The 12,425-nt window shown below is 43.6% G+C and overlaps 1 long non-coding RNA gene across 1 annotated transcript in view; it reads left to right on the plus strand.

The window, feature by feature from the left end:
- The window catches only part of LOC309605594, a 106,816-nt gene extending 95,589 nt beyond the window's left edge, over positions 1–11,227 (plus strand). The window contains exon 2 of the long non-coding RNA XR_014231424.1: positions 11,034–11,227. This is a non-coding gene — a long non-coding RNA (uncharacterized lncRNA). The remainder of the gene's footprint in view (positions 1–11,033) is intronic.
- The last annotated feature ends 1,198 nt before the right edge of the window (positions 11,228–12,425 follow it).

The raw sequence follows: 12,425 nt of genomic DNA on the forward strand, positions 1-12,425 counted from the left end.
GTTATAAACTCTTTGGAAAATACAATTTGCCACAGGGGTGAGTCAATAATAAATCCTTGAGATTTTTTACTGGATCTGATAGGAGTGTGAAAGATAGAGTTGAGGAGAGAATATCTACAATGCCATTGACGCAGTGATTCAGGTTGAAATAATGAATGGACAGAAGGGAACGTAGAGAAGTAGACATTGGGATAGGGTCAGTCTCATGCAGGTGATGAGGAAGAAAATAAAAAGGGGAAAGAGGAGTCAAGAGACTCTGAGGTTCTGAGCATGGATGCTCAGAAGGGAGGTGGTGCCATTACCTGAAACAGGGACGTCACAGAGAAAAGCAGGAGCTCCCTCGTCCCTCTTTACTCACCACAGACTTGCTCATCTTCCAACAACTCACATGTATAAGTCTCAATCTATTTTGCATGCATGCCCTTTGCTTTTCACGGATCTGCATGTTAGCTCAGATCCTGAGGTCTCAGTAAGTCCCTAAGGGGCTGGGATGATGACTCTCTGAGAGATGACATCAAGGGCTATAACTGGAAATGAAGCCATTTATGAATCAGGTTTTGAATCAAGATCCTGTGTTAACTAAGCTTTCCTATATAACTAAAATTCCAGGAAGAAACAACTGCCCATGTGGAGCTTCTGCAAAACGTTTTAATACCATCGTGAAAGGTATGATCCAAACATTCCCTGGGGAAGGATCTCGGGTTTCTTTTGTAGCATGATCTGTCCTTGGAGATCAGGCCCTTAGGAGAGTCATACTTGATCACATTTTCAAGGCTCTGCTGGCAGTATCCTCTTCTTCCCTGGTCTCTGCTATCCAGGGTACAGAGATGGTTTAAGTAACTTCATTCATTCCAGAGAATCTTAACTTCACTTCATTCCAGAGAATTTTGGGTTCACAAGAGATGTCAAAAGGAAGTTAGTTATAAGATCATTTTAAAACATTCTAAATGAATGCTATCCTTCTCCTAGTGGCCAGGGGAGGCTAAGCAGTTATTCCAGAGAAACTGCCCTTGCTTAAACATTTCAGGAACTGGCCTTTAGGAATTGTTTTTGAAGTCACTCCATGAAACCATCATCATTATATACTTTGTTTTTGACCCCAGATTGCCTTACCCACTTTTATTTGCAAGTGACAGGGATTAACTCAATTTAAGTGAAAAAGCAAATTTATTGGTTCACATAACAGGAAAGGTTAGAGCAAACCAGCATCAGGTATGGCTGGATTCAGGGGTTTAAATGGTATCATCAGATCTCTGCCTCTTTCAGTTCTTTCTGTCGGTTCAACTCATTGTGTAACACTACAGATGGCTTCCTGCATGTGCCAAGGAGGAAGGCTACCAGCAACCCCAAGACTACGTCATCCCAGTTTAGTAACCTCAGGGAAAGGAAGGCCTGCTCCCCACTAACCTCCCCTTCCCCATTCCCACCCTTGTTCTTATATCATTCCCAGGCAGGACTCTGATTGTCCCAGACTGAGCCACGTGTCCATTGCTGTGGCTTGGAGGGAAAGATTTGTTACTAGGAAAAAAAAAAAAAAAAGTAGGCAAAGCACATGCTCTGGGAAGACAAAAATAGTAGTGGCTAGTGGCTGTCTCATCTGCTTTGCTTAGCATTCTTGACACTGATTAACCTTTAATTGTTCCCAAAACCAGCCATGGGAGCTTGTTAGAAATGCAGATTCTCAAGATCTATCCCAGCCCTACTGAATCAGAGCCTGCAGTTCAGCAAGATCCTTTGGTGAGTCTCATGTACATTGAATTTGGAAACAGGTGGGCCAAAGGAGAAAGGCTGGCCAATGGCTCTGAAGGAGCTTTCCAAAAAGGAGTTTGAGAAGGTTCTGCACATGGCAGCATGATTGGAACAGGCAACCAGCATGCCCAGGCTAACACCACAAGGAAGGAAGCAGGCCTGGGCACCGCACTGGTGCCCCAGGCAGGGATGCAGACACCATACCGCAGCCTGAGGTCAGAGGTATGCTGAGTGAAGGAAGTGATGTTGATTCTGCATTTTGAACGAGGCACCCCTTGAGCTCCCTGAGCACAGCACCGGGAACCTGGGTGGTCCAAGTCTGCAGAGGTGCCTTCAGTGACTTCTACAGAGAAGAGAAGAAAGCTTCAAGGCAAGAATGTCAATTCCAGGGCTATTATAGTGCAGGCAAAAGCTGACATGACTTTGCTCTCTCTCTTTTTTTAACATAAACCTTTTTGAAACAAAATATTGAATACTACTGTCAGTCATTAGAATGATTCTGAAATTTAGATCCTATCTAGTTGCAAATAGAGCCACTTCATGCATAAGAGCTTATGCAAAACACAATCATACCTAGATGGAATTTGCCCTTTCCCCAGCGCATTAGTCATAGGAGTTGGATGCAGAAATTAGGTAAATTCTCGGTCAACTCAATCAGTTCCCCTCTCATTTACTTATTTTAAATTGAGCATTTCTGTAAGAAGTGCTGCAGAGATGAAAGCCACTGGAAGTGTAATTAGATAGAAAGTTTTAGAGGACTCAAGATCTGAACCAAAGACTGGAATTGCTTCCTGCTGTCTGTCTCGAGGCCATGAGGCCTTGGAAACACAACACTGGAATGCGACACAGGCTATAATCCAAAGTGACGGAGAGCAGATTTCTCTGGGTCTCCAGGCTATGCTTTCCTTTCAGGGATGGGTCTTCCAAACAGTGTCCTTCCCATGTGTGTATCTGCTCAGGTTGCCACACAGTCCAGAGACCTCGGGAGATGCTTTTGCATGCAGAGTTCTACCAAGTCATAGAGTGTGGGATAAGGACATAGTTTCCAGAATCAGACCCACTGGGTTTGAATCCTTTCTTTGCCACTTATAGATGCATGATATTGGGCAAATTACATAACTTCAGTCTCCTCAACTATAAGATAGGGTTAGCAAAGGATCATTGTGAGGATTAGATGAGAAAATGTGTATGAAATGAGGTGGCGGAGCACGTGTCTTTTCCCAAGCACCTGGCACAGAGGAGGTATCGACTCTGGATGTTAAAGCACTTAAGCTCCCTTCGCAGAGCATGGAAAGCACTTAATTCACAGTAGCTGTTATTGTTCCCTAACCTTTGTTCAGTTTTGTATGATACTTTCCTTCAAGATGCTGCACGGTCAGCATCTGCATTCCATTCACATATGATGAATATGAATTAACATTAACTCAGTCTTGAGAATTTCATGACATACGTTCTTGAGATAATTGGACACACTCTGAGGTTTCATCGAAATGTGGAGTCCTGAACAAATTTACAATTCACAGTATGTAGTTATTGGTCTTGATCACATTAGGAAGAAGGTTCTGGCACCCACACTCATTCTTTAAGGTCCCTGCGGCTCCTCTTGTAAATAACCTCTTCCTGTGCACAACCAAACAGGACTTGGGGGACTTGAGTTCGTGATTCTCTTAGAGAGATCCCTTTATTCCCTTTTGTTATTTTTAGTACTGGGCCTGTGCTCACTTGCAACAAGTATTTGGGTTCCTGGCTTCGGTTAATTTTTCCTTTGTTCATCCTACATAGTTGTTGAGCACCTCATCTGGGACAGTCAGGATGCCATGCACTGGAGAGAGATAAAAATGCCAGCTTTAGGTGACCGCTTTCCCCTCCAGCCTCTGTCTCCATCACTCCCTTAGCCGCATTTGGGAACAAGCATGTAGGATGCTATCCATCTTCCCTTTACTCTGTACAATCTCTTCCCTTCATGGAAAACTGGAAGTCTTTCCCACTGGAAAGACTATAAGACTATCCCCAAACTATACCTGTGTCCTGAACTCTTTTCCAAACCCAGGACTCACATCCTCAAGTTTGGTGGACACACTCACTGGCTATTGGCTGAGCCTCATTCTCAGGGCCTTTTGAGTATCTCTTTTGTGAATTAAAACCAATTTCACTCCACCAGAATTTTTGAAGGGCCGTGAAGATCTGTGTTTGGGTCTGTTGGCTTATTTGTTTCTTCAGTGGCAGTTTTTCCTAAGAATACCTTGGCCCTTTCTTCTTTTCCTTAAATTTTTTAATAAATTTATTTATTTATTATTTTTAGCTGTGTTGGGTCTTCGTTTCTGTGCGAGAGCTTTCTCTAGTTGCGGCGAGCGGGGGCCACTCTTCATTGCGGTGTGCGGGCCTCTCACTATCGCGGCCTCTCTTGTCGCGGACCACAGGCTCCAGACGCACAGGCTCAGTAGTTGTGGCTCACGGGCCCAGTTGCTCGGCGGCATGTGGGATCTTCCCAGACCAGGGCTCGAACCCGTGTCCCCTGCATTGGCAAGCAGATTCTCAACCACTGCGCCACCAGGGAAGCCCTGGCCCTTTCTTCTTTACTGATGTGCCCAAGCAAATCACTCCCCCTAGGACATTCTGCCCCTCTCACTTCCCTGCCCTCATCTGTTTGTTAATGTGACCCATCCTAAAAGGTTCAGTTCAAATGTTTCTCTGAGAAGCCTCTTGAGCACAGTTTCACCTGCACCAGGATCATCTCTTCTCAAATTCCCTGGAGTCTGCATGGCCCGAATGACTCCAGGTTCAGGACTCTGAGTGTTCGTGTTGGGGTTATCTGGGTGCTAGTTCCACAGCCCCACTTCCCCTTTGGGGAAGCCCAAAAGGGCAGGGGGACATCCTGCATCCTGCATCTGTCTCATAAAGCCTCTAGCAAAGTTTTCATTAGCTGGATGACCATAGGCGACTGACTTACCCTCTCTTCCTCTGTAAAAAGGGAATCTTGTTACCCAACCTCACAGAATATTTCATCTAACAACCTGGCTCAGGGTTCCCCATAACTCAGTGTTAGATATGTTTCTACTTTCCTTGCTCACTCTTTGTGCTTCTTAGATGTTCAACACATATTTCCTGAATGAATGAGTTAATTAATAAATGCATGAATCAGATGGTTTTCTATTCCGAAGTGCTCACAGCCCTGATGATGTTTATCTTCATTGATGCTGAGGACATGATTATTACGTAAAAGACTGTAACTATGGACTAGTTCTTCCATTTCTCCCTCTCGGGCATTGTTTAGGACTTGGGGTAGGACAAAAGAGTAATTCAACATATGTAAACACTGGCTGTTATTCTTTTCAACTTTTGCAAACCTGATAGTAGAAAAAGGCTATTACACTGTTGTTTTAATTTGCATATCTCTGATTACCAGTGATTTGAAGTACTCGTGAAAAAGCAACAGAAATACGTGTTTTAAACCACTTGAAGGCTGCTGAGTACTTCAAGTACTCAGGCACATGATTTAGAATGGCTGGGCATGCAGGCTAATGCAGTCAAATTCCCACCACTTCCCAGGTTGTGAGGTCACACAGAATGTAGTAGACCAATTGTGCAGCCAGAGAAGACTGGTGTTTCAGCAAAGGCATCTCCCTGGCAAGCCCCGGGAATGCATATGCGGTCCTCTGACCTGTGCTGTGCTTTGTCACTGTCAGAAGCCATGGCCTTCCATCAAGACCCCCCTCCTTGGAAATCTCTCTCTTGTTCTCCCACCAGTGGTAAATGAGTTCTTACCTCAATGCACTGGGAGAATGCTTGAGCCTGTCCCTCCTGCCCAGAGTCTGGACTTCACTCCTCAAGATCCAGGGAATGAGTGACCACCTTCCCTCAGTCCAAAGCCCACCTTTTAGGTGTTCACTCCCATGTCAGGACAGACTTCTGCCCAATGTGGATGAAAGTGAGAGCAAATACACTGTCGCACTGATGGGACTCCACCCGCCACCTGAGGAGTCTTGCCTTAGCTTTGTGCTCCTCGTGGAACAGCCTTCACCGTAAAATGACCGGGCCATTCAGTCTTGGATAATCCTACCTGTGGGGCTTTGGTAGAAGGTCAAAACGGGCTTCAGCAACTCCTGTCTGGTCTCTTTTGGGAATCGTGCTGCCCAAAGTGATGATCGGCTTCCTACATCCTCCTATTGTCTGCTCCCAATTTCCTGTGAGCCAGCACTTGGAAAATAAACTTAAAAACATATCAACTAAGAGCAGAAAATAAATTTCAGAGACCATATAATCTAAACCCATTTTTAAGAAAGTAAGGAGAGAATGTGCCCACCATTGAACAACCTTTTACATGATTACGCACAGCAATTTGACTTTCCTATTCTGAATTTGGATCTTTGCTATACCTTTGCCTAACCCAAGTCCCACTGAAGTGTTTTTTCCTAATATAAGGGAGCAGAGATGAATTCAGACTTCACCATGTCTAGATAAATCACTTCACTATAAAAGATGTTGGCTTTTCCCTGGCTTCTAATGATCAAAATTATACACATGCTGATAGATAGACAGGTAGATAGAGATGGATGTATGCATGTAGGTATGTATGTATGTATGTTGGACTTCAGCCAGGTTCCACAGGTACACGTGTAAATGTGCACCCCATTCTTCATTGTCATTTCTTGTAGTGATTCAGTCAGGCAGGAAGAAGCCAAGGTCAGCATGGGAACTGGATTCAGAATGCCTCTGAGGAGGGTTATCACCTGCCCATCTTGAATGATGGGGACAGAGGTACCAAAGGCTGTGGATTTGAGGACTGCTATCAGCCCGGTGCTGTCATTGACCCTCTCTTCCAGGTGATTACCATGTAGCAAATCAATCAATAAACAGTTATCATGTGTCTGTTAAGTACCAGGCACTGACGGCCTCTGAGGGAAATGCAAAAAAGAACTGAAATTTACCTTTATTCACGTAGAAAGAGAGCTGCTAGAATTTAATCAATTTTAAAAATTATTTATTTATTTATTTATTTATTTTTGGCTGCGTTGGGTCTTCGTTGCTGTGCGCAGGCTTTCTCTAGTTGCAGCGAACGGGGGCTACTCTTTGTTGCGGTGTGTGGGCTTCTCATTGTGGTGGCTTCTTCGTTATGGAGCACAGGCTCTAGGCACATGGGCTTCCGTATTTGTGGCTCGCGGGCTCTAGAGTACAGGCTCAGTAGTTGTGGCACATGGGCTTAGCTGCTCTGTGGCATGTGGGATCTTCCCAGACCAGGGCTCAAACCCGTGTCCCCTGCATTGGCAAGTGGATTCTTAACCACTGCGGTACCAGGGAAGTCCCTAGAATTTTATCAATTTCATGTAAGGTAGTAAAATGTACACCTTAAAACACCTTTCTATGACTTCTGATAAGTAGCCAAGTGAGGCACTTTACCCTAATAATTAACTGCCTGGGTTGAAATTCTGACTGTGCCACTTACTAGCTGAGTGGCCTTGGCCATGTTAACACCTCTGGGTGTCAGTTTCCACCTCAGTAAAACAGGGTCAGAGTAGCTACTTTAGCGTCTGCATAGGGCTGCCATGAGTATTCAGTGATGTAATTCATAAAAAGTGCTTCTTATGGTGCCTGGCACATGGAGAAAGTGCCCTGAATGTTAGTTACAATCACCATTGACCTCCCTTCTGGCTGTGAATGTCCAGGTCCTTGGCAACCCTGACTCAGAGCTTAACAGTGAGGGCCAGCAGCACAGGAGGCCGTGGGTGGCAGAGGAAGGGAGAGCTGGTCTGAGGCAGGAGGTCAAGGAGCTTTCGGGCAAGTTCCACCTGGGAGTTCTTGGGTTTTTTTCTGTTGTTGTTGTTATGAAAATGTTCATACACACAAAACAGTGGAGAGAAATGTTTAATGGATGCTTACCAACCCATTTCCTAGATATGACAGTGGTTAACATTTTGCCATATTTATTTTATCTATTTAAAAAAAATTTCACTGAAGTATTTTAAAGTAACTTAGAAATATTACATTTCACCCCTAAATGCTTCACTGTGTATCTCTGAAACATAAGGACATTTTCTTCCAGAAGCACAATATCATTGTCCCACCTAACAAATCAACAAGTCCCTAGTCTAACACCCAGCCCTCCTGGAGTATTTCAAATGACCCTTTTGATTTCAAAATACACTGCTGGGGAGGAGACCATTCTGAAGCCAAGATACGAGTGGCTGTAGGTAGGAAAGAATGTTCCAGGTGTTAGGATAGGGAGGAGGACGTACTGTTGGCCACTGTCCCTCTTGTCCCCCTGGAAAAACATAGCCTGGTCTGAGGTCCTTTGTGTGACTGTGCTCATTCCAATTTGCTTCTTTCCAAAGGAGGAAAACATGTTTTTGAAGGCTGCTTGACAGACAGGAAAGATATTAATAAATGACATGCAAATTTCTTAATTTCACTTTGGCTGGATATATGATTGCTACTTCTGAAATACAGGCTGGTGACGGAGCTTCTCTTTTAAAGAAGATTTCTTGAGCTCTGAGTGTACGTTGGGTTGTCCAGCTGAACATGGCTGGTGGCTAGGGGCAGGATCACGCTGACCTGAGAGGAAGTAAATAAGGACACGTTCAAATGAAAACTGGCCCTAAATAAGAAGTGGAGAGTTTAATTTTGAGACTGTTTCTTGGGTGGAGATACCACAAAGGTTTGACTGAAAAGCTGAAAAGTTCTTTTTATAGCCCTGTTGCTCGCACATGCGAAAGCAACTTCGTCGACTGGACTTTCTACACTTAGCTTTTGTGCTGGGGCTGCTCCTCTATTTCTCCTTCAATCCCACATGTTGCTGGGTGGGAGCCATTCTCCACTGCCCTGGCTTGGGTGCCCTGGGCTTCCCAGTTCAAACCACTCTTCCCCTTCTCCTAGGAACAGGGGTGAGGGCTCTCCCCATCAGTCTATGAAATATGCAGGGACCCCTCTGGTCGGAGTGTTGGCCTGTGGTGTTGCAGGGTCGGGGCCCAGCCCCATGGTGCCCAGTAGCAAAGGCCATGGGCTCTGGAACAAGACTACTTACACTCAAAGCTGGCTTTCACCACGTGCTGCTGGTTCCCCTTCTCTCTAGGGCAGTGAGTAGCCCGTCTTTCAAATATGCTGTTTTCTTATATTTACACCTTTGTCAAGGTATTTTCATTTGTTCGGGGAAAGACTGTCCTTCCCCAAGAATGAGTGAATCACATTCGTATGTAATGAAGAAACGCTGCAACTACAAGTTGAGGGTGAATCTAAATACAAGATGGCCATGTGTTTCCTGCTAGGTGTTCTTAACTGCCTGCCTTATTTAGTTTTAGTAGAAGGAACTCAGTTTTCATCGCCCCTTTTTTTAATAGACATGTTTTCTCTTGCCTGTGGGGTTCATATACTTAAAATAAAACCCCATGGAATCCCAGGTTCAAGAGAGAAAAACGACTGGTTATACAGAGGAGCTTTTTTATATGATCTGAAGGTCATAGCCAAGCATAAGCCAAATACAATTTTATTATTTAACAAGTAACACAGCACTTATAAACCCCACTACTTGGATTTATAAGTAATATTGTACAGTAATCCATAAAATTAAAATAATACCACCAGCTATTAGCAGGTCATGAGCTTTGACTAATTTGTAAAATAGTGTTTGTAGGTGCCAATAAGGACTTTGAAAGATGTGAATATTTAATTTTATTTATTTATTTATTTTTTAACATCTTTATTGGAGTATAATTGCTTTACAATGGTGTGTTAATTTCTGCTTTATAACAAAGTGAATCAGTTATACATATACATATGTTCCCATATCTCTTCCCTCTTGCATCTCCCTCCCTCCCACCCTCCCTATTCCACCCCTCTAGGTGGTCACAAAGCACCGAGCTGATCTCCCTGTGCTATACGGTTGCTTCCCACTAGCTATCCATTTTACGTTTGGTACTGTATATATGTCCATGCTACTCTCTCACTTTGTCCCAGCTTACCCTTCCCCCTCCCCATATCCTCAAGTCCATTCTCTAGTAGGTCTGTGTCTTTATTCCCATCTTACCACTAGGTTCTTCATGACTTTTTTTTTTTTTTTTTCCTTAGATTCCGTATATATGTGTTAGCATACTGTATTTGTTTTTCTCTTTCTGAGTTACTTCACTCTGTATGACAGTCTCTAACTCCATCCACCTTACTACAAATAACTCAATTTTGTTTCTTTTTATGGTTGAGTAATATTCCATTGTATATATGTGCCACATCTTCTTTATCCATTCATCCAATGATGGACACTTAGGTTGCTTCCATGTCCTGGCTATTGTAAATAGAGCTGCAATTAACATTTTGGTACGTGACTCTTTTTGAATTATGGTTTTCTCAGGGTATATGCCCAGTAGTGGGATTGCTGGGTCGTATGGTAGTTCTATTTTTAGTTTTTTAAGGAACCTCCATATTTAATTTTAAACCGAGCCTATTGACATTGTTCAGAAGTCTACTGAGTCAACTAGTCCTGGGCAGGAACCTCCTCAAACAAGAGGATGACAAGCAATGCCAGGGCACAGTTCCAGAAAGTTCTTTAAGCAGGTCAAGAGAGTACAGATTTTTCAAATGATTGAGAACTGGGAGAAAGTTCTGAGAGGTAGAGTCAGTTGTTTAAATCATTGGAAAAAGGGGATTTAAATAACCTTGTGTAATCTTCAGCATGAGGAAAAAGAAGAGTGAATGAGAGAGAAAAGGATTTGCTTCCTTTACTTAGCCATAAATGAAAGCTGTATGTTTAAACATGAGCCATACAAATGAACTGCCTTATTGGTAAAGTCTGGTAATGATTTCGTTAAGCACCATTAGAATGGACGAAGAAGATACATGTAATCTCATTCTTTCCCTCATTCAAGGCTACAGGCGTCATAGTCCTTGGGACTCTTGCTTTTGGTCAGATGCCATATCACTGTAGCCACAGATTGGCTGTGAACCGAGTTGTGGACAGCCACTGAAGTTTTTGGTAGGATGGATCTTGACTTATATACAGGTACCAAAATTCCTTGCCAGGTCCTTGCCAGTCACTGTGGTAGATACTTCTATCTGTTCACCTACCATCTAGGACTTCCTCAGACTTCCTGTCTTAGGAAGCCCCAATTTGACTTGGGGTAGCCATATGGCTCACCAGAAACACTCTCATTCTTCATGACAGCTGGTGGAGTCCACATAGCACAGTTGGGCCCATGAGAAGTGGGAAGAAGTCCTTGGGAGTGTGTCTTTTTTTAAATGAAAAGGCTGAGCTTTACCAAGAGAAAGCTTCTTTTACCCTTTGTTCCCCACCTCACCCCCAGGATGCAGATGTCAAAGACACAGGTGACAGTCAGCAGATGAGTATGGAAGCCTGACCAGGGTAAGAATGGAGTGAGAAGCAGAAAGAAGGAAGAGATCTGGTCTCTGGGAGCATCACTGAGGCACTGCACCTGCCCTGGACTGTCACCTCCGAACCTCGTCCTGTGAGAGGAATAAAGCCTACTTCTTTAAGCCACTATCGTTTTCTGTTACTTTTAGCCAAATTCGTTCGTAAATGATACTGATCCAAAGAAAAGTTCTTCCAGAAAACCTGACCCAAAGTCACTTAGCAACTTATTAGCTGCTTTTTCTAGCAAACAGTGCATTTTCAGCCCTAAAAATCCAATAAAAAGGAAAACTTTACTGTTTCTTTTTCTTCCTTTTCAGATCAGGTAATTCCAGATATCAATAATATATCAAGTGTGTGAGGAGCAGAAGTTCTGTGCTTTTGACACTGTGTTACTTCATCCTTCTGTTATCACTATCTTAATGAAAAAAAGCAAGGTGACTGCAGTATTTCTGCTTAGTTTCTTTACTCTCTCCATTGCTGCCAAAGCCTTTCTGTAAGAGGCACCTAGAATAAGGTCATATTACCTTAATTCATATAGCATGACCTTGGCCACAGGTCAGGTAGAGTATAAAGAACAGATCAGATGTCATCGTGTATATTTCAGTGGCCTTCACAGCTGCTTTACCTTTCACGGGGAGGTGTGCTTGTCCTGAGATGTTCAACAACATCCTAAGGTGCATTCCATTGGCATGAAGGTTTGTCCAAAGTCCATGATAACTGGCCCGACTCATTCCCCAGTGTAAATGGGCCAGAGCTGGTCTCTTTCAACCTAAACAGTTAAACCGTGTTGTCAGATCCAAGATGAGAACCAGAAAGTATACCAGAATGTTTCTATGGACATGGATAAACTCTTCATCTTTACTGACCATGAGAATAGCCTCAAAGGGGGGTGGGTATCACCTGAAGAGAGAGTGCAGGTGACTATTCCTCAAGTCCTCCTGGAAGCCTTCACAGTGGTGCTATGTGTTGACTGTAAGTTTGAGGAAAGCCAAGGTCGATGGCGCCTGTGCTATGTTGTCATGGTGTCTGTCAGCGGTGTCAGCTGTTACTCAAGGTGGTTCATCTGGGTCATAAAGGCTTAAGCACTGTGGTCGTAGGAGTGGTCAAACAGGTTTTGCAGGTCCAAAAAAAGCCAGAAAATAGAATAAAAGCCAAGAAGTGTAAATCCTAGTCCAAGGGGTCAAAGGCATGTCCAGGATATCCATAGGATCTCACCAGGGATTGGAGTAGAATTACTGATGCAGCAGAAGGTTTTGGAGCCTGCAAGTTGTTTCACAAGCAATCCTAGTGTAAGAATTCTGATACATTTCAAGTAAGCCCATTT

This window comes from Balaenoptera borealis, assembly GCF_965194805.1.
Source record: "Balaenoptera borealis genome assembly, chromosome: 1".
Taxonomy (NCBI): domain Eukaryota; kingdom Metazoa; phylum Chordata; class Mammalia; order Artiodactyla; family Balaenopteridae; genus Balaenoptera; species Balaenoptera borealis.